Below are 13,583 nucleotides of genomic sequence, written 5' to 3'. Positions count from 1 at the left end.
CAGCAATGAAATTAATTTGTGTAAAAACAAAAGACTTATCAGAGCGTACGGGTGTCTGTGTATGTTTGGAGTCTGTGCTGGCGATCTTCCGTCTGCCTCTGCAGATCTGCTCTCCGCCCTTCTCTGCCCTGTGGTCTGTTCTGCGGGCTTGACTGTGTCATCAGTGAGCTCTCCTGCCCTGTGGCCCCCTCTTGGCCCCCTCAAATAGAGAGCACTGAGCAGAGATTGGAGGCAAGGAGGAGAGGGCACCCAAGGTCTTTTCTACCCCACATGGGGATGACAGTGGATTGGTTGTAGGGATTTACGGCTGCTTATTTAACTCGCAGATCTGAGCCAGCTCTTGGACATGAAGCCTTTGGATCAGAGGTCCAGCTGAGCTAGGACTCTGTATATGGTGATTCTTCCCCCAAGCCTTCTCTAGAGGGACCTTGGCCATTTATCAGGGTGACTGTCCCAGTAAGTAGAAAATATGCACATTTTCTAGGGATTATTATTACTGGATTTAAATTGTTGCTATTACCCAGAGACTAAAAGTACCCCTGCAGTACAGTGGTCAAAATTGCAGCGTATGGAAGTTGAGTGACGGAGGGAGTGCGGGCTGAATCAATCTCAGAGAGAGTCCAGCAGGAGGGGTGGACCCGTCCTGTGGCTACTTCCCCAGCCCCCCGAATGTATAATAGGAATAGATGTACTTAGCAACAACATAGTTTAGAGAATAGTAAACCAAAGGCAATACCACATTCCTAAGGAAATGACAGAGTTTTTGCTGCCATCAACAAACTGAGACGTGCAGGAATAGTTATTCCTTCCGTATCTCCATTTAATTTGTTTTTTCAGACAATAAAAAGCCGGATGGATGGCAGAAAGCATCTATATTGCTGCCAACCTAATCAGGTGATGATGCAATCCCATCTGTGGTTCCAGGTGTTGTATCTTTATTGCAGAAATAGATACAGCCCCTGACACCTATTTACTATCAGACACTGTGTTTCCCCCCGATATCAGCATAGATAACCGGAAACAGTTTGTCTTCACGAGGCAAAGATAAGAGGAAGGGCTTCATCAACCCCTCTGCTTGCTCTGTCACAACCCAGCCTAAAGCCGTGCTGGCCTGTTTGGTGGCTACCAGCCACATGTGGAGACTGACCACTAGTCATGCAGCTGGTACAGAGATGTTCCATGAGGATAAAATCTATGCCAGATTGTCAAGACTTAGTATAAAAAATGTAAAATATGGGGCTTCCCTGGTGGCGCAGTGGTTGAGAGTCCGCCTGCCGATGCAGGGGACACGGGTTCGTGCCCCGGTCCGGGAAGATCACACATGCCAGGGAGCAGCCGGGCCCGTGAGCCATGGCCACTGAGCCTGTGCGTCCGGAGCCTGTGCTCTGCAACGGGAGAGGCCACAACAGTGAGAGGCCTGCGTATAGCAAAAAAAAAAAAAAAAAGTAAAATATGTTGTGCTGATTACATGTTGAAATAATACTGATATTTTTACTTCATTGGGCTAAATACCATTAAAGTAATTTTTTCTATTTCATTTTACTCTTTAATGTGGGTACTAGAAACTTTAAAATGGCACAGGTGGCTTGCATTTACAGTTCACATTACACTTCTGTTGGACATTGGTCTAATGGAAACTAGATTGTACTGATAACCAACAGAACATAATAGAGGTTTGGGCTTCCCTGGTGGCGCAGTGGTTGGGAGTCCGCCTGCTGATGCAGGGGACGCGGGTTCGTGCCCTGCTCCGGGAAGATCCCACATGCCGCAGAGCGTCTGGGCCCGTGAGCCATGGCCGCTGAGCCTGTGCTCCGCGACGGGAGAGGCCACAGCAGTGAATGGCCTGCGTACCACAAAAAAAAAATAAAAATAAAAAATAAAATAGAGGTCCATTAAGTTGATGAAATGAACATAACTGGACCCAGTAAGAAGGAAGTAGGGCACATCCTGGCTGCCTTAGTGAGTTTATGTTGCCAAAGAGTAAACAGTTCAGGGACCTGCCACGCCAGAGGAGATTCTAGGCTTCCAGGGATCTTTTTTTTTTTTTTTTTCGGTACGTGGGCCTCTCACTGTTGTGGCCTCTCCCGTTGCGGAGCACAGGCTCCGGACGCGCAGGCTCAGCGGCCATGGCTCACGGGCCCAGCTGCTCCGCGGCATGTGGGATCTTCCCGGACCGGGGCACGAACCCGTGTCCCCTGCATTGGCAGGTGGACTCCCAACCACTGCGCCACCAGGGAAGCCCATCCAGGGATCTTTGATACGTTGGAATATCTCTTCTAAAGTGAGAGATGTATTGCTTTGCTGCACCTTGTATTTCACACTATATGTAAAGAAGTACAATGTTTGGTGACCCTGCTTGGATTTTAGAGGCAACATATCCTGAAGAAATGATTTCTGTGTGTCACGGTGTGTTCTTTCCCCTTAAAATATCTGCTAACCAACAGACTCACTCCTTTAATACCAGCAATTTCCTAAACAAAAACAACTTTTTATTCACCTGCATAAAATACTAGGTTTTGGGGAACAACCGGAGAAAAACCCAAAGCCACCACAGTAGCTTCAAAGGCATCGTTTGTAATATTCCCTCAAATTACCTTGTCTGGCTCCTAGACTGATCTGCCTTTGAAATAACAGAAGTAAATACTTACTACGGCTGGAAATGGAAACAACCATGATTTCTCGCTTCTTTGTATGTGGTGACTGTGTATAGTATTCTACTGCAACACACAAGTCAAATGCTTGCAATAAAATATTACGTTTGTCTCGTACAGAGCAGCTAGCTAAAGGCGAACAGTCACCAAGCTTGGACCCTCGAGCTGTTGTTTGAGGAGCTAAGGACGCCCATCCCAAAGGGTCTGCAGAGCCTGGATCTACTTGCCTCCTATGGGGTGGGTTGTACACAGCACAGGTGCCAGAAGATCTTTCTGGCTTTGCTACTGAACACACGTGCGAGCTTGGGCAGGTCAATCAACCACACTGAACTTGACATTCTTTACCTGTGGCATAAGAGCTAAAAATACCTGCCTTACAGGCACGCGAATGACCACGTGAGGCAACTGCAAATAATTCGGTATGACTAGATCATCTGTGGGATGTGGGGAGTGGGGAGCAAGGAATACAGAACGGAAGACAGGGTCCTGCTGACAGACGGCCCAGAAACCACGCCAGGGACCTACGCCTCTATCCTGCAGGGTTTGCATTAGTCAGACATTGGTAATTGAACTCTATATTTTTGTTTTCATACCTCATTCTCAACTGATCTTTTTATTTCTTTTTTACATCCCCAAGCAGGCAGCATCTTTAGGTATCCTTTATTTCAAAGGGCCCGTTTCAATTAGCATATGTCCCCTCTTGTGAAGGCATCCCTGGATAACATTACAACCAAGGAAAGAAACCACGAGGAAGCAAAATTTAAACAAATGTAGTCCAAAATAAAAATAGGAACTCTGGGATGAATAATGCCTAAAAGACATCTGATCAAATTCATCACATGAATCAGCAGAAGTCCAAAATGGGTATTTGGCCCTCTAGACCTGCCCTGTAGCATATAATGGCCTCTAGTCACATGTGACTATTGGCCACTTGCTGTATGGCTAGTCCAGATTGAGTTGTGCTGGAAGTATAAAGTATACCACAGATTTCAAACACTTAATATGAAAAAAATGTAAAATCCTTAAGTAGTATTTTTATACTGATTATAAGTCGAATAATATTTTAGAACAGTGTTAAATGCATTATTAGAATTAATCTCACTGTTTTCTCTTCCTTTTTTAACGAGGCTACTGGAAAATATAAACCTGCCAATGTGGCAAACATCCACCCATTTCCATCAGAAATCGCTCTTCTAGATCATTCTAGAGCAGGACAAGAAACAGAGGCAGCCTCTCAGTGCTGTTATTTTCTTGTCAGGTACTTCTGGACAATGACTAAAGCTACTTGAATACAGAGGTTATGTTTATCTTTATAATTCCTGGAGCGACTGCAGTGCATCTCGAAGACCATGCATGTGTCTCTTTGTGTTTGTGCTTAAAAAAAATAAAAAGTTGGGAAATCACTGTGGAGGCTAGTGATGTCCCTGCAGACGCTTGCCCCCTGAGATGACCTTTGTCATTTGCTGTGATCAGTCTTTGGGCTCCAGTGTTATTCCCAAAAACCTCTCAGGGAGCACAGTGTATGAGGTAACAGTGCAAAGAGCTGGGAGTTACGGGGCCATGAAGGAAGTGGGCCTCCCGTCAGAGACGTCCTGCATGGAGAAATCCGCCGCTACCATCAAGAAAGGAACTAAATCATGTGCATTCCCTTTCTTGGGTTTTTGTTTTGCCTTTACTTGTATATTCCTAGAGGACAGGAAGTATAGACAGGCCCAGCCTCGTGTTACACACGGGCAGGAATTTGGCAGGTCCTTTTCAATAATAAAACTCGTAGCATGATTTGACTTTGCTCTTTTAAAATTGTGCTGATGACATGGGCTACCACATCAGGTTCTTATTTTTAAAAGATATTTTAGCTGCTAAGTCTCAGTGTTAAAGATTTTATATGTGATGGAAAAGCATACCTCTTGTGTATTTTTATTAGATGATCTATGAATTATAAAATTATTTCTAGCTGGAGGAGAGCAGGAGGTGGTTGCCTGTCCCAGTTCAATCCATTTTCACTTTTGTGAGCGCACAGGAGATTATTACCATAATTCCAAATTGGCTGTTACACATTCTGGACATATAGTCCCAAAAAGGTCATAAACTGAGCTTCTGGAAATGCCTTTGACAAAAATACCTGCCGCTTTCGCTGATGTGCTAAAAATGAAATGAATAGTTTAAGGGTCTGCAATGCTTAAGATAATCCTCTGATCCCATCAGAATCGCTGTGCAAAAACACCACAATCGTAAGCAGATTAGATACTGATACATTTGTCTTGGCCATAAAGAAAAAAGAGCAAGGATGAAAACTCTCCTTGGAAGGTTTACAAGCCTGTATCTAAGAATATCTTGTTGTTTTTCTTTGTGAGAATAGAAAGAAAACCTCTTCATCAGTCGTTAAGCATGGAAACCAGTAGCATGATGAAACACACAGCAGACATTCACTTGCGGGCCCACCTGCCAAAGACACCTCCCTCCTCCTGTGAACGATGCACATGTCAGGCCAGTTGGCAAATTTGAAAGCGATTTTCAAGACTGCGCCCACCGGCTGGGGAGCTCAGAAACAGGCTCAGACTCAGGCTGGAACTTTGTCATTAACTGCTGGCACGGTACCCTCAGCCAAAGCCGGTGATGATTCAAGCCACGTTAAAACAAGAGCGGCTGGAATAATCATAATAATAATTCAATCCTGAAGGTTTTCACAGCTGGCGTGTCAATTTGGCATTGCTGTTCACTTGAGCTGTTAAGTATGGCAGATTTCCTTGTGACAAACACGGGGTGCAGGGCTGTGGGTCTCTACACAGCATGTTCAGGTCTGAAGAGCTTAATGATAATCACACCCGTTGGGTTCCGGGCCTGCCTGGTAGGAGCTCTTAGCTAACTGTCCGGAAAGCCCTTTGTGATGAATACGCTCAGGGTCATACAGGCTTCAGTTAGATGGAATGTCAGGAATATTCAATATCAACCTCGAAATTCCAGGCGTAAAATAATGTACGTTTGTGCGTTATGCGTTTAGGTGCACGAGCATCCTTCACACTCACAAAAGTAGGGTTTTTTCCAAGCTTCTTTTCTCCTCCCCTAATGTATACAAGGGGTGCTTACCTTCCAGACATCACTAATGTTGTAATGTTGCCTTTTACACCAAAAATACAATTTTTCTCAGTCTTTACTATTTGAGTATTTACTTGCTGACTTGATTTTCCTCTGACGTTAAAAAATGGGTCATCTAGGTGGGGCATGGAATATGTGTCCAACCCTACGCTGCTGGGGAGCTGTGCAAGGACTTTGCAAAGGGAGGTCCTGACCCACAGTCTGGTGTGTATCTCACGGGGCAGTAGAGTTGCAGTGAAAATGAAACAAGCACAGGACAGGACACAACCTCCTAGAGCAGCCGTTTCCACATCTGTGAATTAGAGCTGTTTCACAGGGTTGCTGTGGGATTATGTGAGCCAAGACGTGGAAACATGCTGTGTAAACCGGCAAACACCTCTCCAATACTACCTACCACCAATTCCTACTATCCCGAATCCAGGAATTATAGGACCAATGAGTGGGGAAGGCTATAACTGATAAGGTCCAAACGTGGAAGGAGATCCTGTACACGGAGGACTCATGACCTATTGATACAGACTCACAAAGTTGATTGTTGAGGATTTTTTCAGTTCTCTGGCACAGGATAGCAAGGAAAAAATATTTTTTAATAATTTGATTTTTTTCAGTAAAGCTTTTTGATAAATTTAGACTTCTTACTGGAACATGGAATATTACTCAGCCATAAAAAACATGAAATAATGTCACGTGCACCAACACGGATGGACCTAGAGATTGTCATACTGAGTGAAGTAAGTCAGACAGAGAAAGACAAATATCATATGATATTGCTTATCTGTGGAATCTAAAAAAATGGTACAAATGAACTTATTTACAAAACAGAAATCGAGTCACAGATGTAGAAAACAAACTTATGGTTACCAAGGAGGAAAGAGGGGAGGGATAAATTGGGAGACTGGGATTGACATACACACACTACTATATATAAAATAGATAACTAATAGGGACCTACTGCATAGCACAGGGAACTCTATACTCAATACTCTGTAATGACCTATATGGGAAAAGAATCTACAAACGAGTGGATATATGTATATGTATAACTGATTCACTTTGCTGTACAGAAGAAACTAACACAACATTGTAAATCAACTATTCTCCAATAAAAATAAAATTTAAAAAAAGGGACAAGTGATTCAGTCCCCTGAAATGGAGGTAGATAGTTTTTTCTTGAATTTAATAGGCATTTTGATATTAGAGGCAAAGCCACCTCTATCTCTGGTCTCCAGTATGAGAATCTGTGACTCTGTTTTGATGTTTGTTTTCACTCTACACATCACTGAAAGCATAATCTCTGTGTTCTTTGAATTTTTTCCAATCACATATGTGATCAATGTCATGGGCTTATTTAGCTGCATGTTAAGTGGTTTACTAGTCTGTCTGTGTTCCAGTATGTACAGCTCAGGATCTGGGACACTAAGCGGCATAGAAAAGTTACTCACCTCGCTTGCATCACTGTGGTAACTACATAATGAACCTTTGTGTCTGGGTTCTTTTACTTAGCACTATGCTTTCGAGGTTCATCTGTGTTGTAGCTACTTCAATTAGAGTTGCAGCACTGTGTTAATACTTCATTTTCACTGTATGGTTTATACATTTTACTTATCCATTCATAAGTTGATTGACATTTAGGTTGTTTCTACTTTTTGACTATTATGAACAATTCTGTTATGAATTACTTGTGTACAAGTTTTTGTGTGAACATATGTTTTCAATTCTCTTGGGTGTGTACCTAGGAGAAGACTTGCCAGGTCAAAGAGTAATTCTGCACATAACCTTGTGAGTGGTTATAGTGGCTGCACCATTTTACATTCTCTGCAAGTGTACAAGGGTCCCAGTCTACCCTCATCCTCACCAACACTCGTCATTATCTGTCCTTTTAATTTTACCCATCTTAGTGGGTGTGAAGTGGTACCTCAATGTAGTTTTGAGTTACGTTGATGGCTAATGATGTTGAACACATTTTCATGTGCATATTGGCCATTTGTATATCTTCTTTTTTTTAACATCTTTGGAGAAATGCCTATTCAGTTCATTTGCCCATTTTTAAGTTGAGACTTTTTGTTTTTGTTTTTTTTTAAATTAACTTGTAAGATTTATTGTATGTTCTAGATATAAGTCCCTTCTCAGATATATGACTTGCAATATTTCCTCCTATTCTATGGGTTACCATTTCACATTCTGGATGGTTTCATTTACAGCACAATTTAAAAATTTTTGGTAGTATCCAACTTATTAATTTTTGCTTTTGTATCCTGTGCTTTTGGTGTCATATCTAACAAACAGTTGCCTAATTGAAAGTCATGGAGATTTATACCTGTTTTCTTTTAAGAGCTTTTATAGTTTTAGTTCTTACATTTAGGTCTTTGATCCATTTCAGTTAATTTTTAATAATTATATATGGCGTGAAGTAAAGGTCCAGCTTTATTATTTTGCATGTTGATATCCAATTTCCCCAGCACCGTTTGTTGCAAAGACTTTTCTCATTGAATTGTCTTGCCCTGTTGATTGTCAATTGATTGTAAATGTGAGGGTTTATTTCCAGACTCTTAATTCTATTGCATTGATCTATATGTCTATCCTTATTCCAGTGTCATGCTGTTTTGATTACTGTAACTTTGTAGTAAGTTTTGAATTTAGGAAGTTTGAGTCCTCTAACTTTGTTCTTCCTCAAGATTGATTTAGCTACTCTGGGTCCCTTGAATTTGTATAAGAATTTTAAGATCTGCTTGTCAGTTTTTGCAAAGAAGCCATCTGGGATTTTGCTAGAGATTGTGTTGAATTTTTAGATCAATTTGGGGAGTACTGCCATCTTAACAGTATTAGGTTTTCTGATTCATAAACATTGTTGTCCTTTCATTTACTTAGATCTTCTTTAATTTTTTCAACAAAGTTTTCTACTTTCAAAGTATGTTTTGCACTTTTTTGTTAAATTTATTCCTAAGCGTTTTGTAATTTTTGATGCTGTAGTAATATGAATTGTTTTCTTAATTTAATTTTGGATTGTTCATTACTAGTGTATACAAATACACTTGATTTTATATTGATATTGGATCCTGCAACCTTGCTGAAGTTATTAGTTCTAATAGTTTTTTACTGAGATGAAGTTTACTTAGGATCAATCACTGTAAAGTGTACAATTCAATGGCATTTTGTACATTCACACTGTTGTGCAACCATTACCTCTTCTAGTTCCAAAATATTTTCATTCACCACAAACTAAACCCTCTGTCCCATAAGCAGCTGCTCCCTTATTCCCATATACCCACAGTACCTGGCAACCACCAGTCAACTTTCTGTTTCTACAGATTTATCTATTCTGGATATTTTTTGATGTTTCTGTGAAGAGATGGGCCTTTGAGCTATCTACTCTGCCATTTTCCCTGACATTACTCCTTTAAGTGTTCTTTAAGTTCGAATTGTTATAATTCTCTATATAAATTCATGTCATATGCAAAAAGAGATTTTTACTTCTTCCTTTCCAACCTGGATGACATTTTTCTCCTTGTCAAGTTGTCCTACCTAAACACCCAACATGCTATTGACTAGAACCGGTGAGATTAGACATCCTTGTTCTGTTCCCACTCTTAGGGAAAAGCTTTTGGTCTCCCTATTAGTTATGCTGCTTGCTATAGGTTTTCCATAGTTGTCTTTTGTCAGGTTGAGGAAGTTTGTTGAGTTTTTGTTTTTTGTTTTGTTTTAATCCAGAAAGAGTATTGAATTTTGTCCTGTGCCTTTTTTTTTGATATTGAGATGATCGTGTGGTTTTATCCTTTATTCTGTTGAAATGCTGTATTACATTAATTGATTTTCAAACGTTAAATCAAGTTTGCATTCATTCCTGTGATAAATCCCATTTGGCCACGCTATGTAGCTTTACTTACATATTTCTGGATCTGGTTAGTATATTTTGACAATTTTACACCTATATTTATAAGGGAAATGGTTCTGTAGTTTTAATTTCTTGAGATATCTTTGTCTGGTTTTGGTATCAGGGTAATACTGGCCTTATAGAGTGGGTTGGGAAGTTTTTTCTTCTTTTCTTATTTTTTTAAAGAGTTTGTGAAGTATAGGTGGTAATTCTTCTTTAAATGTTTGGTAGAACTCATCAGTGAAGCCATCTGGACTTGGAATTTTCTTTGTGGGTAGTTTTTTTTTTTTATTGCTAATTTAATCTCTACTTATAAGTCTGTTCAGATTTTCTATTTCTTCTTGGGTCTTCTTGATAGTTGATGCCTTTCTAGAAATTTGTCCAATTTGTTGGCATACAGTTATTCATAGTAACCCCTTATAACCCTTTTTATTTCTGTAAAGTCATTTCTTTTTTATTTCTGATTTTTGTAATTTGAGTGTTTTGTCTTCTTTGCTTGGTGTATTAGTCTGCTCAGGATGCTATAGGAAAACACCACTGACTGGGTATCTTAAATAGCAGAAACTTATTTTCTCATAGTTCTGGAGGCTGGAAGTCCAAGTCCAAGGTGCTGACTGGTTCAGTTCCAGGTGAGAACTTTCCTCCTGACTTTTAGATGGTTGTATTCTTGCTGTGTGCTCATATGGCCTTTCCTCACTGTGTGCATGAGAGAGAGAGGAAGCAAGCTCTCTGATGTCATCTCTTATAAAGACACTAATCCTATTGGGTCAAGGACCCACCCTTATGAACTCATTTGACCTTAGTTACTTCCTATAAGCCAGAAGGAGAATACTCACCAGAAACCAGGTTGGCTGGAATCTTGATCTTGGACTTCCAGGCTGCAGAGCTGTGAGAAATAAGTATCTGCTGTTTGCCCCACCCATTTAATCTTGCTAAAGTTTTGTCAATTTTGTTTACCTTTTCAAAGAACCAGCTGTTGGTATTGTTGCTTTTCTGTATTGTTCTGACCCATTTACCTTTACACTCATTTATTCCACATACGTTTCTGAGTGCCAACCACTATGCTAAGGCTCTGGTAATATAGATGAAGTCATTTTTCTTGCCCTCACGGAGGACATTGTCCTCCACATTATTCTCAAACTTTAATGTGAAAAACTATTTTCCTAAATATTCAAAAGTAAATATTGCCAGATCACATATAGAGAGAGATTATATTTCATTATATCTAGGCTAGGACCTAAGATAATTAGGTAATTGTGATGCACTCATTCATGAACCATACGCTGAGATTTATAACTCTGGTGAGTGAACCAGACTATTAGGATTCAGTAAAAAGGAGCTCTGAGAGAAGTGTTCAGAGGCAGCTGGGAATTACAGAGACACCAGGAGGAATCGATAGGACTTAGAGGTAAAGCCGGGGGTGAACAGGGAAAGTTATCAGAAGGAAATAAGAACTGAGCTAAATTTTAAAAGTAAAAGTTAAGAAGATTAAGAAAGGAAAGACTATCCCAGAGGGAGGTGGTGGGTAGGGATAGGGGGAGGGGGCCAGGATGAGGAAAGTCAAGGTGGGGGAAATTAACATCCTACATGCAGGCAGGGAATTGAAGACAGTCTGATATTGCTGGAAAGTAAAGTGGCATCTCTGTATGAAACACTTGCTTAGTTATATCTTTTTTCCTTTTTCCCCTTTTACAAATCCTGATCCAGGCTTAGTTGGGCTGTCATTCCTTGAAGAAAGACTGTGTGGATTTAGGTTTTAAGTTTGCCTTTTTTTTTTTTTTTGCGGTACGCGGGCCTCTCACTGTTGTGGCCTCTCCCGCTGCGGAGCACAAGCTCCGGACGCGCAGGCCCAGCGGCCGTGGCTCACGGGCCCAGCCGCTCCGCGGCATGTGGGATCTTCCCGGACTGGGGCACGAACCCGTGTCCCCTGCATCGGCAGGCGGACTCTCAACCACTGCGCCACCAGGGAAGCCCAAGTTTGCCTTTTTTTTTTAATCAAGTCATAATACCATCATCCAGGCACTGTCATTCTGGTACAGTTTACTTATCAAGGGACCCAACTGGTTCATTAGCTCAGTAGTCTTGGCCCATCAGTGAATTGGTTTTCAAGGTATGTGAGCAGCCAGGTGGTGGTGATTATATTAAACTTGATATCTATGCCAGTCAATTAATTAATGGCAAAAGTGAAAACTAGTGCTTTGAGATAAGGGACAATATATTTTCTGTCCTCTTAACCAGAAGAATATCATATGTCATATGGACAGCAAACAGGAAATAGTGGAATTGACAACCAGTATATAAAACCAAAAATAAAACAAAATATGCAAGATTCCATAATCCTTGGTTTGTGTCTCAAAGGCTGAAAGAAATTTCTCATGTGTGTAAAATATTTTTTCTAAAAATGTCTGTATGTTATACATCTATATTTATAGAAGAAATATTTTTAATCCAGATCTACTTGCTTTAGTATCCATCTCCTTGATTGCTCACTTAAAATTATCCTGCTTTTCCAGTCATGGCATCTCTTCTCTGAAATTTTTGTTAGGCCTGTAGAATTCACGTGTAAAAAGCCAGAATTATTAATTCAGCGAAATTTCCTATTATGTTTTCAGATCTCCAAGGAGACTTAAAGTTCTTCCCTCCACGGGGTATGAAGTTTGTTCTTAAGAGGTAAAGGTGGGCCAGGGAAAAGTTAGTAGAAAGTTATTAGAAAAGTTATTAGAAAAAGATGGTGTTGCAAAGCCAGGTTAAGCCCAGAGCTAGATGTTCTTTTCCTCTTGAGCCATGGCATGCATGATCTCTCCATGGGATAAGACCTTATTCCTGAAATCTCAGTGGTAGAGAAAATCCTCAGATGCCTTGTCAACCGGAGTATTTTTATTTGATTCTTGCTTTCATCTGAAAATAATGTAATGTTTGAGTAGCATATAACTACTGGCTACTAGGGTAGCATGTAACCAGTGTCACTGATTGTGATAGAAACTATTACTGTCCATCTGGTGTACTTGGGTAATCTCAAACACAGGGCAAATCAAGGGCATCTGGGATCCTCTGTCCTGAAGCTCTTCACGAAAACAGAAGATGCAGAGTGGCTGAGGATGCAGTTCTATGGCAAGCTATTCCTCAATCACATTTGTCCTGCTTTTGAGAAAAAACACCGAAAGGTCAAGCAATGTTTTTGCATGGTGATATTTTAAATTACATAAAATAGCTGCCTATCACCCAATGAGCTCTTGTTTAGGAGTGTACTGTTACCACTTTGGGTACTTTTTCTTAAGCACAAAATGCAAAGTCTATACTTCTGTGACGCTAGGCTTCCCCTTCACGCCCCTGAAGTACAGACCACACGGGTCCTCAGGGGCATAGAGGGGAAGCTGACCAGAGTCTTTTGGGCAGCAAAGTGGTGATCTCAGCTCAGTCACGCCCAGGTTTACTCTTTACAGAAGTGCAAAGTAAACACCAGAGGCCCTTGGAAAGGCTGTTGTCTTTGTGACGAACAAAGGTTGCTTCTTATTGAAAATGACCCAAATTTCCCTTCCCAGGTTTTATTGACTATGTTTGCTCTTCTCAGAAGGACCACTAGTTCTTTCCTTTACCTTCTCTGACCACGTGTGGTCCATCATGCCCGCCTACGGGAAATCCCACCCGTGTCCCCTCTGGTAGTTGCACACTCACGCCTAGGCAGGCACACCCCTCACCCTTGTACACCGTCAGGGACCCTCACGGAGGCATCAAGGCCAGACACTCAGCTGGAAACACGGACCATGGCATCCTTTCAACATGGATAATTTCCGCTTATAGTATCGTAACTCACATGGGTGCTTTCATCTTCGGTCAGCTTTAACCCCAAAGCTGTAGACCAAGAGTCTGATGTGTCATCAAATCATATGGTAAAATTGGTGATGACATAAAGGTCCTGGATGTGCTGTGGCTCAATCTCTCACTGAAAATGGACGTGAACCAGG

Source organism: Stenella coeruleoalba (genome assembly GCF_951394435.1).
Source record: "Stenella coeruleoalba genome assembly, chromosome: 17".
Lineage (NCBI taxonomy): Eukaryota > Metazoa > Chordata > Mammalia > Artiodactyla > Delphinidae > Stenella > Stenella coeruleoalba.
The sequence above is the reverse complement of the archived record's forward strand: the minus strand, read 5'-3'. Positions refer to the sequence as shown.